This window comes from Cupressus sempervirens, chromosome 8 (assembly GCF_028749045.1).
Source record: "Cupressus sempervirens isolate cs-2001-9-10 chromosome 8, ASM2874904v1, whole genome shotgun sequence".
NCBI classification, from domain to species: Eukaryota; Viridiplantae; Streptophyta; class Pinopsida; order Cupressales; family Cupressaceae; genus Cupressus; species Cupressus sempervirens.
This window is the reverse complement of record NC_143125.1, coordinates 447,532,257-447,557,035: the sequence shown is the minus strand read 5'-3', so window position 1 is coordinate 447,557,035 and position 24,779 is coordinate 447,532,257. Positions and strand designations below refer to the sequence as shown.

The 24,779-nt window shown below is 38.1% G+C and overlaps 1 protein-coding gene across 1 annotated transcript in view; it reads right to left on the bottom strand.

Annotated features, from left to right (window-relative positions):
• Positions 1-24,779, bottom strand: part of LOC149543139 (putative mitochondrial adenine nucleotide transporter BTL3) — a 99,827-nt gene that overhangs the window by 62,398 nt on the left and 12,650 nt on the right. The gene's annotated exons all lie outside the window — the stretch shown is intronic.

Below are 24,779 nucleotides of genomic sequence, written 5' to 3'. Positions count from 1 at the left end.
CGCTTGCTAATTTCAAGCAAAGTCAAATTTTGATAGACCTTTGAAATTCAGAAGCTCTACTAGTTGCCTCATATCCAATAGCCAAAGATTTTCCACTCTGTTACGAGACTCTAACCTTTTGGGCACCCTCAAAGTATCTGATGAAATCTGCAACTATCTTTCTCTTGTGGATACCACGTAAGGATAAGGTGCAGAAATTAAACAGCCATCATGGATAAAACAACAAAGGAATAGAAAATAAAGAGGAAATATTAAATAAGAAAGTACCCTAAATGAGGCAGACATATAAGTCTGCACAGTGATCGGTAACGATACATTACAGTCAGCAAATAAGGGAATTACATCAAAACAAACTCATAGCATTCACGTGATTGAACAATATCGAAGGAAGAATAATAAGGAAAGGCATGGGAATTGTAACATACAAATGAGAAATAAGTAGAAGAGAAACCAATCGCAGATAGGAAATTACAAAGACAATGAAAGGGATCTGCAGGAAAACAAACTTCATTGTGGCTAAATGAATGAAGACAGACAAAGTATCGTACATAACCATTTGATGAATTTATTTCAGTCAATGGAATATAATGATTGACTCAGAAAATAAGACTTACGTTGACATCTATTGTTGAGCATCTATGGCCATTGAAGAGAATCGGGTTTGCTATCATTTGAAAACTTGTTCTATAGACCAGTTTTTGTTCTAGTTTCCGGAAATCAAATTCATAGTGCAGAAAATAGAACTGGATGTAGAAATTATAGAGGAACTGATTGTAATTATTTAAGCGTCCAATATTGTTTGAGGTTAGGCATGGACTCTCAGCCAGTGACAGTACAGCAAAGGCACACGTTAAACATTGAATCTGAACCATATCCAGTCAGCAACAAAGGAGCAAACATACTAATCATAAAATTAGCATTGGTTAGAGTTGGGTTCAAAGACTTATGTTAGCAATTAATACAACAACAAATATATTCAAATTTGTTCAACAATGAATCCCACAAAAAGGGCATGGCATATAGTAAGCATTAAGGACATCTGAAATGGATAATGCAGGACAGAACAAGACGTTGATACCAGTTGACTTCACTAGTAATCTGACAACAATGAAAAATATGAAGTTGAATATATTCATGGACTTGGGTTGGCACTAATACAGGTTGTTAACAACGACTTACATATATCAGGTTGAGATGGACACAATACAGACAATCAATACTATTTGTTAGTTTCTCCCTTGTAGTCAAAGCGAGTTATGTGGAGGGAATAAGGTAAGATGACTAAATAACTAAGGATATACAAATGATGAGACTCTTTTCGACGGGATCACATGCCAAAGTGGAGATAGACCCAAAACCAAGGTATGTAGGAATATGTTAAAATAATACATCAAAAGGGATATTAAATAAGATTATTGTCCAAAGTTCATAGTATCTACAGTATGAAGAATAAAGTGATCAAGCACCCACTGACCCTATGAGGTATGTGAAACATTATTCCAAGTTGTTTTCATTTATTTATATGTTAAAGATATTAGTATGATTTTTATGTGAGAGGTGGGCTCCACCGTATGGTAAGTATTTAATAAGTTTTGTGTGTGTGTGTGTGTGTGTGTGTGAAATTTAATAATTTGATATAATAATTGTGAGATCTAATATGAGAGTATGAAAGGTAAAAATAAACTAAAAATTTGAATTCTATACTAGCATTTGCCTTGATCTTTGCCTTCGACAATGTTCTTGCAGGAAAAAAAGGGAGACTGAGATTTAGAGGAAGCCCGACATTTCATTAGAGGCAACATTGAAAGAGAGGTAGCAGATAGAGAAGATGTTTTAGTCAACCTTTGGTGATCTTGATCTTATTGATTAAGAGGGAGTAAACCATGTTGTGATAGATTCACTAATGATATAAATTTGGAATACATAGATTGCAAGATGTGCATAATATAGGTTTATCAAAAGATCAAACAAATAGCTTTTCATAAACAAAGGAAATTTGAGTTGTTGTGAGATGTTGATGAAGTTTTTAAGAATTCATATGAACCATCTACGAGTCTCTCTTTGATGAGTGAAACTAGATGTATGAGTTGTAGATTCATACATGTGGCACAATCATACTCGATCAAGATATTGGCGTATTGTGGACGAGTTTGAGAAAGTGGAAGGACATCTTCACTTCTACTATAAAGCTTAATGAATATTTGGACCTTCAATGGACGAAAAGTGCAAGTTGGAATTGAGAAAGGAGTTGTCATATTTGATAGAAAATTGTTTAACAATATAAGAATGAGTGAAAATTTTACATTGTGGGAGGAATAATAGTCAATGTTCCATTCACAATTGAACCTTATTTGGAGGGGAGATGTTCCATTCTCAAATAATCTAAAAAGACAATTTTTGGATCTTCATGTGCAAATAAGTATTCTTATCTTTTACATTTGTCTAGTCTTTGTAGTCTCTCTCTTATTTATAATTTTATACATACTATAAAGGTTATTTGCCTTGATCTTTTCCTTTATCTTTGAGGATATTCTTACAGGAAAAGAAGGTGGTACTTCACATATGCTATCAAATATTGTGCAGACTCAATTTAATGATAGTAGCTCCAAAGACCTTGATGATCAAGATGGCTAAAGTGAGGCTCTTGAAGCAAACATCTTTGATGATTAAGATTATGAGATCCTTCTACATTAAGTGGGACTTTAACACTTCTTCTAAAGCAATGCGGGAGCTTAGAAGATTGATACTCAGAGGGAGTCTAGAAATGCATGCATGTGACTGCATGATTTTGATGGGCCTACTCCTATGTATATCATGAGGAAGGATGACTTATCACTAGAAAATTGATATCAGATTAAAAGTAAGTCTGACAAGAATCCTTGCAAGAAGAGAGCCTCTAAGGGAGTAACTACTAGACCTGACTTCCCAGGATCATTGTTCAGAGGGAGAATTTTTTGAGGTGCAATCCTTTGTGAATGATATCATCTCTATGAGGAGAAGTTCTAAGTGAAATTCCTTGTAATGTATTCTTCTCTATGAGAGAGAATTGAGGTGAAAGCCTTTGCACCACCCTTTGACTTGGTTCATGGTGGTTACTATTTCACACATGATATGTAATGAAGGTGACGACCTTATCAATAGTTTGACCTAACTCCTAGATACACTACATGTAATAACCCCGACCGGTTATAACTTTGTCAAACACCAAATTCCTTTATAATTCCATTGTTTGACATTTTGTCAAACACTTTGCAAGCAAGTTCTACTACCACTGTAATAACCCTCAACAAGTTATAGCTCCAAAAAACATCAATTTTCTTTACAAATCAATGATTTGACATTTTGTCAAACACTTGGCGCACAAATCTTATATTTTTTATATGACATTGGAATGTATTTGTTTCTTTGTTGTGTTTTTAGAATATAAATGCTTCACACTAAAATTCTCAAAACAAATACTAAATTGATCTATTTTAAACAAAAGCTTGATACTACAATTAAATTGCTCAAATCATGTACTGAAAATTATATTAATTGATAAAGAACTTGAATTTGGCATAACGTTGGATTTTCCTTGACTAGCAACCCGATTGCAAACTAGTAGAAATTGAACTAGGCCACAAAGGAAGCAATCGTAGGCCTCCAGGTTTGTAATAGCAGGTTGTATAGAGGTGTTTGCAGATTATAAACAAGCCAATTGTTTCTCTAGAGATGAATGACAACCTCCGAAATATGCACGGGCATCTCCAAACTTGCACACGCAAGTGTACTTTGATTACAACTACTCCAATTAGCTCACGCCTAGATCAAGAAATGACTACAATTTTGCATAAATTAATATCCACACTAAAACTGGTTGAACGTAGGTAACGATGCCACAAACCCTTCCCAATACACAGGCTGAAATGCAATTAAGTTCCCGCACAACAATGTCTCTCAACTAGAGTCAAAACAAAAGGAAGACTCCACAATTCAGACCATAACAACTCTTAGAATTAACTCACAATACCTCAGCTGTGAATTACCAACCGTTTCTCAAATCCAAACCGTTATACTTCAACAAGGGCACATAAAATCAGAACTTCAGGTAACGTCAGAAAGACGACAAAGTAAAATAAGATAATCAAATGATCGGATGCTTTTCCCATCAAATGTCCTCATATTTATATAACCTCCAAATGGCACCAATTTCCCAAAAGAACTACTCTTACAAAACATTAAAATATAATAAAGTGCCATTAATATAATTTATTAATTGCTTTTGGCTCCAAAAAATGACCTTTTCCACCATAACTTAATATTTTCACACTCAAGGCCACTGTTTCTTGTTCCAATGATTTAAAACTTTTTGTCTTGGTTCCAACGAGCTATGATACTAACGTGACCAACCAACAACACTAAAAATAGACGCTCCCTCCAAAATTCTTGGAGCTCAAACCAGAAGCCCAAAATAAAAACAAAGAGCATCACCCAACTCCTCTAACTCAATCGAGGTCATCGAAACCAACAGATTGACTTACAATAAATAGTAAGTCCCTCATACGCAGCCAAAACACACCATAGGTTGTTGGAAAGCCTATAACCACACAACTAAGACCCTCAAATCCCACTGTCAGCACACGAGGGTCGCGATGGTGAACTGACTTGGCCAACTACAGGAACCTACTAAAAATGGGGAATTACACTACACTGATTTGTAGTACCTATATGTGTTGGATATCTAGGAGCAAGTGTTATCATGGTTCTTTGGGCCGAATTTTGCAGGACACTATGATAACCAACTTATCATGGTTCTTTGGGTTGGATTTTGCCAGACACCATAAAAATCTATTGTTATGGTTCTTCGGGCCGGATCTTGCTGGACACCATAACTTAAATCTGTCATAGACCACACCTAAGGTGGTGTTTAATCTTGTATTAGATCTACTTCAATTCCTTCCTTGCTAAAGAGGGAGTGTTGAGAAATTTAGCCTTGTAGTGAATTGAAGCCAATTCCATATGTAATATATGTTATATATGTGTGTGTTGGTGGATTTACGTTGATATCCTTAAATATGCTATTCCGAAAATATCACATTGAGATTATAACAAATCCTCCCTAGCTAAGAGGGAGTGTTAAGATTATAGTTACAGTCGGATTGATTTAATCGTAAGATACAATGTTGATATAATATATCATATATAATATTATAATTATACTATATATATAATATATTATACATATATATTATATATAATACATATGTTATATTGTGATTTATATTGTTAACATATATTATCTAATAATGATTAATCTTAGAGACATGTCACTTCATGAGACATGTCTGCTACTCTATATTTATAAGAGATTGGGATTTGCATTTGGAACACACCAATAACTATGGCAGTGTTAGTACATTTGCAACAAATTTGGGAAAACAACAAGTGAAATGTCCATGTCCCTAGGTAATTCAACTACAAAAGCATTTCCACTATCAAATTTCCTCAAGATCTTACAAGGTCCCAACTTCCTCGTCTTCATCTTACCCACTAGAAATTTGATTTTCTTTAGATGTACCATTACTTCATCTCCAGCCTCAAGAGTTTTGTTTTTTCTTCTTATCTACCTTTTCCTTATATCCCTGATTCCTATTTTCTAGGTTGTTTCTGTAATGTCCCCATTTTTGGCAGGTCTACACAGTTGATGGAGTTAACTCATCATAGTGACCCTCGTGAGCTAACAGGGTGTTTTGGGGGTCTCAGTTGTGAACTTGTTATTTTTAGTGAGTCTTTTTTTGGCAATGCAATGGGTGGCTTCAGCAGTTGGTCGTCACCTACAGTTAATAAAGTAGTAATTGCATGAGCTCTTATTTATTTGTTAATCATTGAGTTGCATTATAATAATATTTATATTATTATAATAATGATATTAAGAGATATTTCTAAAAAGTGTGTTGGAAAGTTTCTAGTGTTGAGTTCTTTTGGAAAACATCCACAATTTCTGAGGTGGAGTTATTTAGGAAACTATGGCCAATGGAAGATTATAAATGAGAGCTCATTGCATTGGAAAAGGCATGCTTGGATCTTTTATTTGCTTTTGTTGCCTTTGTGGCTTTTCTAAGGTTTCTGATTTTGTGCCCTTGCTGAGGTACAAGGGTTTCTGAGTTTCTGAAGATTGTTTGAAACTTTGAAGCCACTACTAATTGTTTAATCTCCTCTCTGTGATTAATTGTAACTAGGAGATTGGAATTATTTTTGAGAATTGTTGCAAATTGCTGCTGAAGTATAGCAAATTGTCATTACTTCTCTACTATTCTAGACTGTGGTTGAGCAGTCTTTTGTTGAGGAGCTGATTGTTCATTGGAGAATTTGGAGTTAGGCTGTGAATTGAAGGTGACTTCCCTACTATACATTTTGTGGCTAGAAAGAAGGTGTCTTTTATGGAATTCATTATTCACTAGTGTTTTAAATCTGCATGCTATTATTTGTTTGACATCAATAATCTGGCCTAATCATGGTTTGTTTTAGGAATTTGGTGTAATGTCCCCGTTATAAAATAAATTAAACCTTGTAACAGGCCGATTGATTTAATTTATCTCAAACCCATTTTTATTTTTGTGTTTGAAGTTTGTGTCGCCATTGGCTATCTTTGTACACCCTCAGAATGTTTTCCCGATGGGTATTTAAGCACGGCTTGTAGAAAGTCTTAGGGATGTTCTTTGGAATATATTTCTCTGTACTGCGAACTCCTATTTAGAGTTCTTTGTTGTTCGCCATTTCAAAAGTGAAAGATCTGCCCTATTTGGCTTATTGTGGTTTCGGTGGGATTCAACCCTCACCCTATTCCGTTGTTGCATGTAGTTCTTTGTTCAGATCTGGCAATTTGGAGCATTATCTCTTGCAATCATTATTCGCATTCAAGTCTCTACTGTTGTGTGGATTTCATCGACATTTTCTGTGTTTGTTTCGGTTCCAACTACGTATCCCACATCTATATGGACCTCACCTTTCAATCCATGCTAAATCACATCTTTTGCACCATCCGTACGGCCCTGTTGAAGTCACCGTATAGTCTATTTCAAGACATCATACGACCTACTTTAAGCCATCGTACGGCCTTCCCTACGGCCTCCTAAATACCATACAGCCCTCTAATATCCGTACAGACTGTCTTGTCTGTTGTACGGCCATCACTTTGGCACCCCGTACGGAACACTGATCTAGCATACGGCCAACAACTTTCCACCGTACGGGTTTGTTTCACTCTTCTCATTCAGTCCATACCTCCTGTACTATTGGCCACATCCGTACGGTTATTCGGAATTCTGCAACTCGCTTAGGTTGAAGTCCTCGGGAACACTACATTTGGTGTTTATACATCTGCACTTTCAACGTTCCCATTCACCTTGTATTTTGGCAATAGAGGCACTAAATATCCTGGGTGTTTTCTGCATTGAATTTGGACACCAATATTTTTTTTTTGTGGCAGTTGTATCTCTATGAGACTGATCAGCAGTTTGGCAATTTGTGCCAAGAAATCTGGGCACCTATACAACCCAAATTGGCATCAATTTGCTGCAACTACACTTACGTTGGAGATAACTGATTTTGGGCAGCTACATTAAGAGCTACAATTTGCCTTTTTGGAGGACTGTTTGAACTTAACAGGCTGCAAGGGATTAATGTCTGCTTCTATTTGGTCAAACCGAATTTGCTAGATGGAATCAAGCATGCATAATTGGTCTGCTGCAACTATTCTAAAAGCTCTTCTTTACCAGGTTCATCCCTTGTAATTTGTTGGTATCTTTGCAGCCTTTGGCTAATTAATAAAAATCATTTCAGTTCTATTGTGATTTAGAGTTTGTTGCTTGAGAATATTTTCTATCCAGAATTTTGTATGCACGTGCATGTGGGAGGTTTTATATCAATTGTGAAGTATTCAACAATGCCAAAAAGTCTGAAAATCTGATTCATTTGGTGAATTATGAGTAGACCAGTACATTTCCTAGCGTTGTGATAAAATTTAAAACATATATATACCATGATAACTAAACTACTTGCCACCTGTTTGACAAAATGTCAAAACTCTGATTAGTTTAAGGAAATTGATGTATTTGAGCTAAATTGTTGAACTATAACCAGCTGGGGTTATTACAGTTTCTCACTTCCTCATCCAAAGTCTTCATTATCCAATATTCTTTGTCTTCAACAGTGTTCTTTACTTCACTACTCAAGTTCCTTAACTCAATACTTCCCCTAGGATGCATGTCATTTACTATCTCAAAAGGTGTTTTCTTAGTACTTTTGTTCATTTAATTATTATGCGTAAACTTTGCTTGTGATAAAATCAAGTCCCAATTAGTAGGCTTATCTTTAATCAAGGATCTTAACAAGTTAGCCAAACTTTTGTTCACAACTTCAATTTGTCCATCAATCTGTGGATGAACTGCAGAACTAACCTTAAGCTCAGTATTCAGCTTCTTCCAAAGTGTCCTCTAGAAATAACCAGTAAACTTAGCATCTCTATCTAAAACAATAGTCTTTTGCAATCCATGTAATCTCACAATCACCCTAATAAATAGGTTTTCTATATGTATGGCATTAGATGTCTTTTTACAAGGTATGAAGTGTGCCATTTCTTAGAAGCGATCAATTGCTACAAAGATAGAATTATTACCTCTCTGAGTTCTAGGTAATCCAAGAACAAAATCCATACTAATATCTTCCCAAGGTTTGTTTACTATGGACACGTAAATGTGTATACAACCACATTCTGACGAGTTCCTTTAGCTACTTGACAAATTTTGCAACACTTCACTAGTTTTTGAACATCTTTATACATCTCTCGCTAAAAGTATCTTTCAAAGATCAACTTCACTATTTTATCAATCCCAAAATGTATGTAACTCCATCACTATGTTTTTCCTTCATGATGTTATCTCAAATAGATCCTCTAGGTATGCACAACTAAATTCACTTGAACAACATATCTTCCTAAATGAAATAGCCAATCCATTTTATTTTTCTCATCTGGTGTAAGTTTCTTACAAGCTTTCCAAGTTTCTGCAAAGTCGTGATCAATTTCAAACAAGTTCTTCAAATCATCAAAACCAAGCACTTCAATCCTTATCTCTATCAACAAGCTCTTTCTTCTTCTTAAAGCAACTACTACTTTAATTAATTGTCCACTTTTGTGTTTTAGCACAAAAGAGAAATTCTACATGTACTCTACCCATTTCATGTGTCTCCAATTCAATTTGTTCTGACTACCCAAGTACTGTAAGGATTTATGGTCACTGTACAACACAAATTCCTTAGGCATCAAGTAGTGTCTCTACTTCTTCAAGGCTTGAACGATAGCATAGAACTCTTGATCATGGACTGAATATTTCTTCTTAGAATCATTTAACTTCTCACTATAGAAAGCTATAGGATTACCTTCTAGACTCAAAAAAACTCCTATTGCACTTCCACTACCATCATAGTCCACTTGAAAAACTTTGAAAAAATCATGTAAAGCAAGCACAGGTAATTCTGCAACCTTTTGTTACAATGTTTCAAAACTTTTGTCTACACCATGGGTCCATCTGAATTACTTTTTGTCTCCTCTCATGGTCTCTGACATAGCGTTACACATACTAAGCTGAAAATTCTGATAAACTTTCTATAGAAACTTGCCAACCCATAAAAAGATCTAACTTCTCCAACACCCTTAGGTGTAGGCCATTCAAGAATAGCTTTTACCTTTTTAGGATCCATCTTTAGTCCATCAGCAGAGATCACAAAGATAAGGTACAGAATCTTCTCTTTCATAAAAGAACATTTCTTCAAATTGATCCACAAATTATCTTCCTTAAGTCTTTGTAGTACTTGTCTTATATGCATTAGGTGTTCTTTACAAATTTGCCTAAGATTTTCTTCAACACCTCATTCGTTAATCTCATGAGAGTACTAAGTGCATCAGCTAAACCAAAAGGAATAACCAACGACTCATACAAACCTTCATTAGTCTTAAAAGTATTCTTCCATTCATCTCCTTCTTTGATTCTGATATGATGATATCCTTTTTTCAAATCAATTTTTGTGAAATACTTCGCTCCACTTAAACAATCCATAATGTCATCCATCCTAATGAAGGGAAATTTATACTTTACTAGTATCTTGTTGCTTTAGAATTAGTGCACATTCTCCATTCTCCATTCTACTTAGGTGTTAATACTGCAGGTACTACAGAAGGACTCAAACTTTTTTTGATCAAACCTTTCTGGAGCAATTCTTGCACTTGTCTATTCAACTCCTGATTTTTTGCAGGTGTCAATCTATGTGATACTTTATTAGGTAAACTAGCTCTAGGTATCAAATCCATAAAGTGACTAATACATATCACATGGGATAAACCATCATGTACATTATCTATAACAATATCTTGACATTTTGTTGACAAGGTTCCAACCTCAGGTGCATGTTCTAATTCTTCCTTCTTTCCTGTCTCTCTAGGGATCAAGGCAAAACAAACATTATGTTTTTCTATGTCTCTGATAAACTGATTTCCTTCAACCAAACAAACTAACTATTGTACAATGATTTTCCTCAAGGTTTTCTATCAAAGGCAGTAAGACTTGTCTCTTCCCATTAGCCAAGATAGTGTATTGATTCAATCTACCATCATATAAAGCTTGTCCATCATACTACCAGGGTCTTTCCAAAAGAACATGACAACAATCCATAGGCATAATATCACACAAAACTTCATCATAGTAATTTCCAATTTTAAATTTCACACTACATTGTTCACAAACAACTTATGCTCATCCCTTATCTAAGCAATGTGATAAGGTTTAGGGTGCTTCAACCTCTAGAACTATAATTTTGTAACTGATTCCTTAGATGCCAGATTACCAGAACTACCACTGTCAATGATTCCCTTAAAACATTTTCCTACAATCTTACATTCGATATTGAAAAGATTTTTCCTCAAAATAGGTTCATCTTTCAGCTATTCAAAATACAAGGTTCTTCATATCATCAAATTTTCTTCACACTCAGGCTCATTTGGTGAATCCATAGCTTCCTCTTGAACCAAAGCATTCTTGCTATTGTTTCTTGTCACCTTCTCCACATTTAAAACAAGTTCCCTTAAACCAAGATCTATCTTCCCTTTTACCATTATTATTCCTAGAGTAACCAGTATAATTACGTCTAGTGTGATTACCTCTTACTCTACCAATGCTATCCTCTTTCCATTCTGTTTCACCTCTGTCTTGCATTACATTGTCCAATCCACTATTTTCCCCATAGGATCTACCTCTTCCTCTTTGAAATCTTCCTCCTCTTCCTCTGTCTTTGTTCATACTTCTTTGCTAAGTTTTCCTCCGCTCTTAAGGCATACAGGTATACTTCCTCCACACTTTACATTTTTACAAAACAGATTTTATCTTGAATTGAAGTCCTTAATCTATTCAGGTATCTAGCAACCTTCTCAACCTCATCATCAATATGTCTAGATATGATATCCAGCTTGTAGAATTCTTCAGGGTAATCCTTCAGAGTCATGTCTTTTTGCCTTAGATACTGCATTTTTTTTAACAAGTTAACCTGCTAATCAGCATGAAGGAAAGTATTTGTCAACTTACAAACCATCTTAACCAAAGTCTTGATCTTCTCATTTCCTCTCCTTTGTCTATCAGTTTGCAAATATTCCCACCAAAGAGATGCATGTCCTCTCAATTTAGTGGCTGCTATCTTTACCTTCCTATCATTTGGGGTACTCTCAATCAAAATATTTCTCCATCTCAAAGATCCAATCCAACAAAGCATCATTGTTCAATTTTCCAAGGTAATTAGAGGAATCGAAGGAGAATTTGGAATTTGCTCGAGTCAAAGCTCTCAAGAGCCTTTCTTCATCATGTTCCATTCAAGTTCAAGATTAGGTACAACTACTTCTTCATCATCACTAGCATCATCAAGAGGTAGTCATCTTCTTTGGGTTTCAAGTCTTGTTGCAATTTGTCTCAACATATCCATAAGAGCAAGATCTGCATTTCCTCTACCTTGAACCATTTTGACAATAGTACCTACAAGAATCATAACACTCTGCAAGTTATAGGTCAAAAACCAAGTCTACCTCCCTACAACCAATCCAATTAGGGTTCTCCACAATCCCAAGACTTCACAAGGAAAGAAACCTTTTCTCTGTTACCACCTAACGCAAGGTAGGATAGGGAATGAGCCAAAAGAATCACTCTACAAACACCTTGCTAGAATTAAACACAAAAGCTTGTTTACCACATAGATCGATTGATTAATGCACACAGACAATAGATGGAAATAGCAGAACTTCTTCCTTTATTTGCATATGCCAAAACAGTATATTATGCTCGATGATATCTGCTGATTAGATCCTTTACAATGACCCAAGAGGGTGTATAAATACTTTCTGAAGAACCTTCCCGAAGGAGTCTGTCGGCCACATACAACGTCGCTACATAACAAGAACCTTCCCGAAGGGACCCGTCAGCTAATACACAATTTCTACCGACGACATCATCCCCCCCAAAAAGAAAAGTCGTCTCCTGACGACTATAAAACAAAACTCAAACAACTAACTACAACAAGATAGATCTGCTACATCACTTTCCCATTCGTTCTGTGCCTGCACCAAACTGGTCTCCAACCCACATTGCATCTGTAGCCACAATATTGTCTCCTTAGTCAAGCTGACCTTGATAGCCACCTGTGTTGCTTTCTCTGCTTCCAACTCTGGGTCCACTGAGCCAAGTCTCGCTGCACTGCCTTCAACTAGATGATCAACTCCTCCCGAGCTCCCATGCATCCACCAAGACAGCTTCACGTCCAACACCTACTCCAAGTGCCTCTAGTGCACAGACACTTCATGCCTGCAGCAGCTCCAAGTCTCATCAATGGGTCAGACTTCCCACGACTAATATCCGCAACGACTGGGGGTCCAAGGGGCAACACCCCCGGCGGGGTCGAGGAGCAGCGCCCCCGCGAGGTCTTGGGGCAACGCCTCGGCCGCCAAGACCAAATTAGCACTCCGAAACCCACACAAAATTGCATGGAACACACTATTTTTGTGATTTCTTCTAATCCCATACTCTTTCTCGCAACCGCTGATGTTTTCCCTTCCCTTTGGCATCATCCATCACTCATTCTGAGCATTCTTGATTTGTCGATTTTTTTTTAATTTTTTTTTATTTATAAAGAAAACCTCCCTTCCTCGTTTGAACATGTCCGTACAGCAAGCAACCTGTTCTGCAAAGTCCGCTTGGACAAACTGGAAGCTCAATTTGCAATTCTGTACGACAATAATCTTCAAGGTCCGTACGCCAAAACCTCAAGCTTAGAAACTTGAAGACCGTGCTCTGAAAGTAAAAGAAAATCCACATGATAGAGGTTCTCCTGATCAATGTTTTCAGAAATCTGTACGGTGGTTTAGGCTGGAAAAGCCATACGTTGAACCTTGCTAAAATTGATTAGTTGAAAATCTGTATAGAACACAAGCTTTTAACAATCCGTACAGTAACTTGGTCTTAGAATTCATACAATGAGTGGTTCCAAATCCATACGCAGCCCTGAAAGGAAATTCTAAATCCGTATGGTACCTATCTGACTGCATCTGAGAAATCCGTATGGTGACTACATTAAAAAATCCGTGCATAGCCCTGCCTGCTAAATACTGTACAGTAGCCTTTTAAAACCTATACACTGCATCTTCATTAGAAAATCCGTACGGTGAGCAATTATAAGCCGTACAGTGACTTTGAAAAAGCCGTACAATGGAGAGCTGGTCAAAAGTCATACGGTTACCTGAGAAATCCGTATGGTGGCTTCTCACACTTAATTTTTCTTTCTTTTTTTTAATTTCTTCTTTCTTTCTTTTTTTTTTTTCAATTTTACATATATACAGTATTTACAGTCGTGCTTTCCTCAGTTGTTCGTCCACAGAGGTGCGTTACTTCTTTCATGGTAGACATTCAACTTCGACCTATTCACTACATCAACCACTTCCTTTCCCTCTAGCATCCATAGTTTTATTGCTCTATTATCGCCCACTTCTCGAATCTGGTACGGCCCGACCCATTTAATTTTGAACTTGCCTGGTTTGATCTCATTCTGGTTGTCGTACTTCAACACCCACTGTCTGAGTTGAAACCTGCTATGTCTATTCTGTGTCATCTCTACATCGCCGAGTTTGTTCCCGAAGCTTGCTACCATGGACTTCGTCAGCTGCCCCTTCTGTCCGTCAATAACACATTCACTCTGTATTGCTACAACTTTTATTGAACCCTTCCTCTTTGTTGCCTGTGCAGACCGTATCGTGTGTCTTCCTTGCTGCCAGTACCTTTTTGCTATATGTGGTTCGACGTAATACTTTCTTCCTACGCGATCGTACAGTGGAATCTTTCCTTCATTTGGGTTCGTACTGTATGTTCTTTCCTTCAACTTCAGTCATACCCGCCTTTCCTTCTTCGGCTTGTCTATGTTGCTTCAAACATTCATTTCCTTTTTCGACTTCTCTATGTTCCTTCAGACATTCATTTCCTTCTTCGAATTCTTTGTGTTCCTTTGGACATTCATTTTCTTCTTTCTTACCTTCGTCGATCCTTAGCATATTACAACTCGAAAAAAGCTCATAATCCTCCATCTGCCAGTGGTAAAGACCGTTTACTGAATCCAGATCGTCATCTCCTTCCAATCGTAGGACTCTCTCTTGATTAGGTTCCATACTCTGCCTCCTCTCATCCTCTTCTCCTTCGGAATCCGACGATAGAGCTTTGTCTCCAACCATCTGAGTGTGTAGATTGATGACATACTTCCAGCCTTTGCTTTCAAGTGATAAATTATTTTTCTTCCAATCGTGTTTTTCCTTGGCTTGTATCAGCCACCCCCGACCCAAAATAGCATCGTATCTTTTTCGCCTCAGGGGAATCACGACGAAGTCTAACAGGAATGGTTGTGTTCCAATCGTTACTGGTTGCGCTGTGAGTATTCCCAATGGCTTGATTCCATGTTGATCAACTGTTAACAACTAGAAGGTAGGTGGCCACAATGTCAGTTGTCCCAACTTTTTCCAAGTATCCTCTGGCAGCACATTGACACCAGATCCTCCGTCCACGATCGTGTCTGTTAGTAAAGTCCCTAGAATGCCCATTTCGACAACCGCCGGATAGCGTCCGAATGAAAGAGCTAACAACATCGGGTCTTCTGCACTTGTGCCCCCCTATTTCTCCTTTTCTTGCTCTACTGGTTGCTTAGCAATCAAAACTATATTCGTGAGTGTTGTAAGGAGTTGAGGCATAGTGAGCAACAGATCATTTATCCTAATGGGTACCTCAGCTTGCAATATTTGTCATACAATTCTTTATTCTGCCCAGTTCCGTACGGAGGTACCAAGCGTGTCCTTCAGGTGTGTCGTTTCTACCTGCGTTGCTCTCTGGATCTCTGCGCGGGCTTCATCCAGTCTCTTCTTTTCCTCCATCGGATCGGGGTAGATCTTCGCTTGCTTCCGAGTGATTGCTAGGACTTCTTCCTCGTCCATCCCGACAGTAATCAAGTTTACTCCGAACTTCGGGCACTTAGCATCGTCATGATCGCCAGGTCCACACCATCGGCATAGCAACTTCAGTGTGTTCGCCATTGTGCACTCTCGGGCAAAGTGACCCCACAAGTTGCATGCGCAGCATTGAACTATCGACCGACCATTCGCATCATACTGAATTCGACTTCTCCCGCCATTATTATTGTTGCCAGTATTGTTGTTGCTGTTGTTGTTATTGTTTTGACCATGCCGGTTGTTTCTGTATCCGCTCGATGTGGCACCTTTCATACCAATGTTCCTGCTCCCTCCTAACGCGGACGCTTCTTGCGTGAGGAACACTTGCTGTGGTGCTCTTGATTTTAGGTTGAAAGGACATTACTTTACCGAGTGTCCCAAAATCTGGAAAATCTCACAAAATTGATCTTTCAAACAGGATCCCTTTGTATGGCCTTCCTTCTTGCAGTCCGTGCACCATAGCTCATTGCCCTTAGTCTCCTTGTTCATGTTCTTGAACTCCTTCATCATCCGAATCATGTCTTTCTGGAGGGCACGGATCTTCTTGCTGCTACCCTCATCATCGCTGCTATCTTCTCCTGAAGATGCATCGTCATCTGAATCGGACGAGCTACTCTTCTTCTTCTTCTTTGTCTTCTACTCACTTTCGAGGTTCAATGTTCTGTTATAGGCTTCTATGTATGACGATGGTGGCACAATTTTCATTTTCTTCCGCAAGTTTGGGCGTAGGCCTTCCATGAACCACCTTTTCTGAAGTCCGTCCACCGACTTATTTTCCATTTTGTTTATCAAATCTTTTAATTTCCTCGCATAGACTCGGACAGTTTCATTCTTCCCTTGCTTAGTATTGAAGATCTCTGCTACAATTTCATTATCATCACGCAACAGTTGAAATTCGGCTAGAAACTCCTTTTTAATGTTATTCCAACTGTCCAGATTCTGCGGATCTATACTAGTAAACCAGTCAATTGCCATGCCCCATAGGGTGGCCGAAAATTGTCTCATCCAGTCGTCTTCATCAGTTATCCCATTTTCCCTCCAGATCGTTTCACATGTTTTGCAATGTCGAATGGGATCGGTCATACCATCGCCATCGAACTTCGGCTGTTTCTCTTTTGGTCCTGCCATCACTAGATGTTGTGGATTTTGTTGTGTACTTGTGCTGTTTTGCACTCCTGCGCTGTTCTGAACACCCGCGTTGTTTTGTATACCTATACTGTTCACACCCGCACTGTTCCACACATCTGCGCTATTTCGCATACTTGCACTGTTCTGCACAGCCGTGCTGTTTCCAACACTCGCGCTATTTTCGACACTTGTGTTGTTTCTGACACCCGCACTATTTTCAACACCTGCGCTATTTTCAACACCCGCGTTATTTTATGAAGAAGGGTTTTCTGAAGCTGTCTGTTCCAGAAGTATATCTCAGACGAAGAGTTCACTCCACGCTCGTGCTCCCTCAGCACTCCGAGCCGTGCGAGTCAATCCCCTTCCGTCTGGATTCTCTTCCCTTAGCATACACAGGTTCAGAAACTCCTCCCTTACTTCTTCCACCAAATCGAGCCGCAGTCAAGTCTCTTCCAACAATTTTTTAGTGCTTTTGTGGCCATCGATAACTTGCTGAAATCTCCGTCTGCGTTCAGCCTGTTGTGCCAAAATTAAAGTTTCCTGTGCTATGCGTAATTCATCCTTTTCCTTCAACTTATTCTTATTCTTCTTCAACTGATTCAGCATTTAATCGTCATTTGCCTGTCATCGTACCAGGTCTATCAAGCAACGGCACCAAATGTTTACCGCATAGATTGATTGATTAATGCACACAGACAATAGATGGAAATAGCAGAACTTCTTCCATTATTTGCATATGCCAAAACAGTACATTATGCTCAATGATATCTGCTGATTAGATCCTTTACAATGACCCAAGAGGGTGTATAAATACTTTCCGAAGAACCTTCCCGAAGGAGTCCGTCGGCCACATACAACATGTCGCTACATAACAAGAACCTTCCCGAAGGGACCCGTCAGCTGATACACAATTTCTACTAACGACAAAGCTCAACACAAATATGGAAGAACAAGCATTTATCTTTATTCCAATGCAGATCTACTGAGACAATATCCTTACAATATAGTAGGCATAAAGCCTACCTAGTTTCAACCTTTACAATAGTTTTACAATGAGCGAGCTTAGAAGCTCGTTCTTTCAAAATCTCATTATCTCTATCTATCCTCACTGTGCAACATACATCCTAGACCACAACATATATAGAGCCATCAGGACACATAGGTTGGCTAACAAATCAAATTGTTACAAAAATATAGGTCCAGCCCTAAAGGGAAATCAGCAACCTTACAACTAAGCAAACAAACATCTACAAGCATAAGGATAGGTCCACATGTAATCCAAGATGTCCCCAAAACCACAAAACATCACTTATTCAAATGAACCTCGCCGAAGTAAATCACCACACATTACTAGATATGTCAACAAAGAACAAGCCTCAAGAAAAGATCAAGAATAACTTCCATGCAAAGTACAATCAAGTTCCGCAAACACGGGAAAAAGATCCACGATAGGTCCATTAAGAAACCAACTTTGCAGAAGAAACAAACGCAAACAGAAAGGGTTGTCCCACGAATAACTGATTGGAATAAAATAAAGGAAATATTTTTTTGTTGATACATGATTGTCCAAGAACCCAAGATCCTCTTGCATCAGCAAACTAGTGTTGCCCCATGTTTCCCTACTCAGTCTCCTATAGAGCCCTACAATGATCCTAGCTCAAAGCTAAAAGACCTCCATGATCGTTCAAATACTTTGGGATTCAGATTTGCTGACCTTGGAAAGGTTTTTAAATATGTTGAAAATTCATACTCGTAAAGAGATTGTAGGAAATTTTCTTTTTGTTATGCTCCTTATGACTTCTTGGCTTAAGGAGTTACATGATGACAAGGAGATGTGGGAGCATGATTAGTATGCTTGTAGAATGGTATCTGAGGTATTCGATATTTTCAATGAGGCTCGCCATGCCTTCCTCAAATTGCAGCAAGAAGAGGTCCAACATAGGTAATTTGAGGACCTTGCAAAAGACAAGTCATTGCACAAGAGCCTCCAAGGTGTAAGTTTGCTAGCTTCAGATGGAGCAGCCCTCCCTCGATTACCATTTCAGGTTGCCCAAATCCTCATTCTATACTTCAAACACCTCATATTGATGATTGTGAGCCCCCAAACGATTCTTGTCCCTTCTTCATTGTTGATGAAGAAGTGGATATACCTTTGCCCACATCAGAGACAACGCAAGAATAGCTTCCAATTGTGTAGAACATGTGTTGCAGCAGGAGGTCAAGGAGAAAGAACATCACAAGGACATCCCTGTCCTTCAAGAGGAACAGATTGATGTGCATGAGGTTGCTCCTCAGCCCATGTCCAATGTCACAATAGAGAAAACAGTCCAAAAAGAAGAGATTCTTTCTTTTGTAAGCCATCATAGGGACAGTTGTGACATGGGGATATCACAGTGGATGGGGAAGATTGATTTATATGAGCTTGAGGCCTGATGTTTATCCAACAAGTCATCTTCCCCATATGAAGAACACGTGTTGCAACAACAACAAGAGAGAGCACTACCAGTTGTACCTTTAGAGCCATCTCTTTTAGACCAGTAGAATACAAAGTTTGCATAGAACAATAGTTTGGCCAAGGCTGATCGCTTAGATCCAAAGACATCAAGAGGATACCCCATGAGGCATCTAGCTCTACCCAAAGAATTTCACAAGGAGCAAGGATGTCTTGCTCAAAAAGACAATGTCCCAATGCTGGAGAGTTTCTTTTTCCATAGCATTGGGAAGATATTCTATACAGCAGTATACTTGTCAAGCTTGTTGATCTATTTAACTACTTATATGCATGAAAGAATAAATCAACTTGTAAGAAAGGGCAGCTATTTCAACAAGCTAGTTAATGCATTTGTTTAATCTTTTGTTTGTAAATACTTGTACATAGTAGAGTATGTGTTTTCATCTTTCCAAGAAGTGCATGAGCACGGCTATTCTCTCCTGGAGATAGCAAGTTTTGTAATTTTTGTTGGTTGCAAAGGTTGTAATGTGAAGTTACAGGTGGGCTAACAAGTCGTTCTTTGTTGGTGACCCCATGCCCAAAGGATTTCTTAAGGCCACTGATCTTATGCTTAGCAAGCAAGTATCCCATTTGATTAGCTAGAAATGTTAGTTATTTTTGCCCCTATTCAACCCATCACAGATAATCAATCTGAGAAACTTTCAATGGGCTAGAATCTGTCACAATGGGTTAACACGTCAAGTTTGCAGTTAACTTTCGTGTTATCCCTTCTCACGTTGTCGCCACATATGTTCAAGCGGTGGTGATGCCACATTCTTTTAGGGTTAAAGTCCCATGCTATTGCTAGATGTCTGAGTTTAATGTCTTGCATCTTTTCAGTGGTTAAGAGAATTGTGCCACCCAGCAAGATGTTAAGTTTCAAGCGGTGGTGATGCCACATTCTTTTAGGGTTAAAGTCCCATGCTATTGCCAGATGTCTGAGTTTAATGTCTTGCATCTTTTCAGTGGTTAACAGAATTGTGCCACCTAGCAAGATGTTAAGCTTTCATGTTTCTGTGTTTTTCTTTGCTACAGGTCTCTGTTCCATTCAAGCGGTGGTAATGCAACACCTTCCAAGGTTTTAAGGCTTGGAATTGTGCCATGTTGCAGGGTGTTAACATTTTGTGTTATCCCTTCCTATATTTTCTTTTGCCATTTTTTATGGAAAACTATGCCAACTGTCATATGTTCTTTTGGGCTCTTTTATGCCAACGGGTGTTGTGGGCCCATGCTAGTGCCACATTTCTCAAGGTTTTGTGGCATGCATCTTTTTTATGATCAATGGTCAGTTTCCATTCATGTTTTCACAAAAGATTTTTGCTTGTAGATTGGTGAAGGTCAATGGATCCACTATACAGGGGTGTGCAAGTGGGTTAATACTTCATGTCATTCCATCCTAGTATCTTTTATAGTGGTATGATTTGATTCTTTGCAGCCATGACACATCCCAGGGGTGTTTCTTTAATGGTGAGCAAACCTTTTGGCCTTGTATGCATGACACCAGTGCATCTCCATGCTTATTTATTGTTGCAAGGATTATCTTACATCTATCCTTCAAACTGTCGTAAGCATTCCTTTTGGTTTTTCCTATCACTTCCAAGAGCAAGTTTCTTCAAAAATGAGATTTTATTCTTACATGCTTCTTTGTAACTTTAACTTCAACCTTGTTGGTGTTTGAACTTCATGTAAAATTTGAGTCATGCCTAAACCTCTATAAAGGCAAAGTTTATAAATATTTTTTGGGTTCTTCTTTGGTTCTTTGCAGCAACATTATGCTCTGCAACTGTAACTTCCTTTTGCATTGCATAAATAGAAATTTTAGTTTGACCTTTTCTCGCATTTAGTTGTATGTGCATATTTCTTGCCTTATGTTGAATGTTTCTTTTTGTTTTCCCAATTTATATGTTGGGTCAAATTTGCTCATGACTGCTACATTTTGAAAGTTATTTTTTCCTTATATCATCTCATTAATTCTGACCTATATGTGAGTCTTAGGGTGATCAAATAGAGTTGAGATATGTGTATTTGGGCTTTTTATTTATGTCATGTGTATTGTAGGTAGAGATAGTTATCTTGTTTCAATCTGGTGCATCAACCCCTTTCCATTTTAGCAATTTGATTTTATGCAATCCTGCTCCTGTTTCCCTCAAAGTTTAAATTAGGTGCGTCCTAATTGTAAGGAAGCCGACCTTTTCGAGATATTTAACCTCAAAGCGCAAGTTCCACCCTTAGAGGTTGTTTCCATGTTACTCGAGGTTTCCCGAGGAACATGTCGAGCATGGGTGCAGACTTTTGTGTCAACAAAACTCTAGCTAGATCCTGGATGGTCATATCCAAGTTAGAAAACTTGAGTAATACATCCCACAACTTCTTTGGCCTCTTCTTGTATCGCGGATCCTTGCAGGACACGAGGCACCAATTATTGTGAATATATACCAAGTCCTCTACTTTCTTGGAACCTAACAGGTTACACTTCATTGAGTGGATAAAGCAGTGTGTACTCCAATTCCGATCAGCAATAGAAGAGCTCACAACCTAGAGAGACAACCAAAAAAATTTTCAAAAATTAAAAATTGTAATACAATAGAAATTTAAGAGTGTTAATACTGCAAGCTAAGTGGCCATAAAAAAGGAAATTAAAAACTTAAAAACTTACTTGTGATAGGATCTTAATGGCAAGAGGCCGGAGGTGCATATAATCTTACCGACATATGTACCGCCATCCAATTCCATCCATTCTACTTTGGTCATTGATTGCATTAGGGTCTGCATTATTTCCTAAGACAAACTCTACAAACTCTCTCCTAACATTTGATGCCACCGTAGGATCATGCCTTGTTATACCCACTAGCAACCTTAGGATCTTTGTATGGTGGCACTCTACCAGGAATAACAAGTATCTCACTGCTATTATACCTAGGAGACAATGCATATGCTAGGAGGTGTAAAGGTCCAGCCATCTTGTTCCAACAATGAAGAATGACTCCACCTTTTTCTACAAGGTGTCCTCAAGATCATGCTCTCTCCTATGAATGACCTGGGATGTCAAATGACATTCATGTAAGTTATCTTGATATAGTATTAATTAAAATTTAAAAGTAGAATCTCTCAACAAACAAGGATAGAGTATTGCATACAAATTTTAACTTAGCTTTTCACACTCTTGCATGGAGTCCATGACATCATAGATGTTCCTCAAACAAATCTCATCAGTTTCGGAAAACCAAAGCATAAACATGATGGGCTTGGTGAATTCTAATACAAAATCCACTTGAGCCCACCAATCATCACCCAAGTTCATTGTCTTTACCTTTTGGCCCCTTGTTGCATTCGATTGATTCCAAACACCCCATTGGTTGCTAATAACCATCTAGCACAATGCATCTTTCACCCTCACAAGTCATCTAAAGACAATTGTGTGTGAAGCAAACCGAGTTTCAGCCACCTAATAAAATGTTAATTGTAAGTTAATAAAATGTTTCAAATAGGGTAAACAACACAAATAACATTTTATTTAATTATGTGAAGTATGACACAAAATGATAAATGAAACTAAATAGAGCTAAAATTAAATTTAAAATTTAGCTTAAATAATTCCAAGTGGGAGAAATTTCTAAAAAATCGCTTGTGACATATGGTGGTTTGTCACAAACATTTGGATCTCCTCACCTTCTTCATATACTTTTTTCACCCATTCAATTCGGGTGCCAATTGTTTTCATCACCGAATTCAAGGAGTGGACGGTGCATGGTGTCCAAAATATATGATCATATCATGCTTCTACCAAAGCATCTGCAGCTTACAAACTTTTGCATTGTCCATTACTACTTGGGCAACATTATCAACTCCCATGAACTCTATAGATTCAATGAAAATCTAGGCCGTAAATTATTTACCTCCCCTTCACAATCAACCACCTTCAAAAATTGCCCCCTTGTGGGAGACAGCAATCACATTTATTAATGGATGGTTTTTGCAATCTTTCCATCCATTAGAGACAATAGTCACCCCCATTTGGATCCAAGAATCTCTTATTGGTTTGAGGAGGATGTCTACATTTTTTCTCTCATTGTACAATAAGGTGGTTCTCACCTTTTCATATCCACGACCTCAGTAACCACGAGGTGCTTCATTTATTGCTTGCACCATCTCTCTCTCCAATAAGATGATCCCACTAGATTGAATGGAAGACCATCACAAAGAGGCAATGCCCAACCTTTACATCAGCAAATTCTCTCAATTCATTTTGAAATGCCCTATCTAATGGGCCTCTCTTGCGGGTGGTGCTTTGGGGTGTTTCTACATCTTCTCATCCATAGAAGGGATAGGTAAGAAGGAATGATGTCAAGTGCTTGTTTTAGAGGGTGGTGATGGTGGTTTGTGCTTTGATTTTTCTTATTCCCCCTTGACACTAACCTATCAAAATCTAATTGTTATTTTAACATGGTTGTTATTTGAGCAGTCGGCAACCCCTTCTCTGTATCTAAGCCCTCACAATATTGATCCCTTTACCCCTAGGGCCTTTTAATGATGTCTAACTCGATAATAGGAGCTTCTATATTGGGTTTTCCAAAAATTGCATTTCCATATAAACCCCAACCCTCCCCACCCACTGAGCTCTAATATTCATTCTTCCAATCTATAACAAAAAACAGTTTAAACAAACTATCAAAGAAGCAAAAGGAAGGATCAAATGCATACCTGGAACACTCAACACTAATTATTGGAAGGATTTAAGACTCCACAAACAATCTCTATGACCTTCTCTTCAAACTTGCAAAATGGGCAACACCAAAATGAAAGAGGAAAAGAGAGATTATATAAGTGAAATGTTTTTTATAAGGCTCCTTTTAGGGTTACCAAAAAAAATTTTAAAACTCATTCTTTTAAGTGTTTTTTTTCACTTTTTGGACTCCCTTGCCACAATTCCACGCAAGTTCTCTGTAGGTTCACCTAGCTCCTTGGCAGGTCCCCGTAGGGCCTATGCTACAGCCTGTGGGTCCACTTGGGTCCACATTGGCATGAAACTTGATGGACCCACAAGTCGTAGCACAAACCCTGATGGACCCATAGGTTGTAGCACAAACCTTGTGGGGACTCGTTGCGGACCTACGACGAATCTAGACCCATCACGAACCCAAACTCGATCCGGATCTGCTTGGCAAGGTCCGAACCCGGTAATCAAGAATTTGAGTGATCAACACTCTACAATTGGGATTATTTATCAATTGGGTAGCGAGTTAGTTTCATGGTCAGAATTAAGGATGGAAGATTCTTACCTACCTTCCGGATTTTCCAAAGAAGGAAAAGGCATCCAAATTGGAGAAAATAATGAAAGGCCTTAAACAATTACAATGACAAATCAATCATACTTTGCAGCTTACCGATGATTCGCTTTCATGAAAAAGTGGACCCATAACCCATAGGACTGATTTTTATGACAGCAATCTTCCATTTGAGCATAATGATGTCTTTAAAGTCATGGCGAGTCCTGAAAGTGATATGGGAGTGACCTTGAGTATTGGCAGTCATGATACAAGTGTCGAGAATGAGGATTACATGAAAATTTTGTCCCATAACATTTATGATTTACATGACATAAGTGAA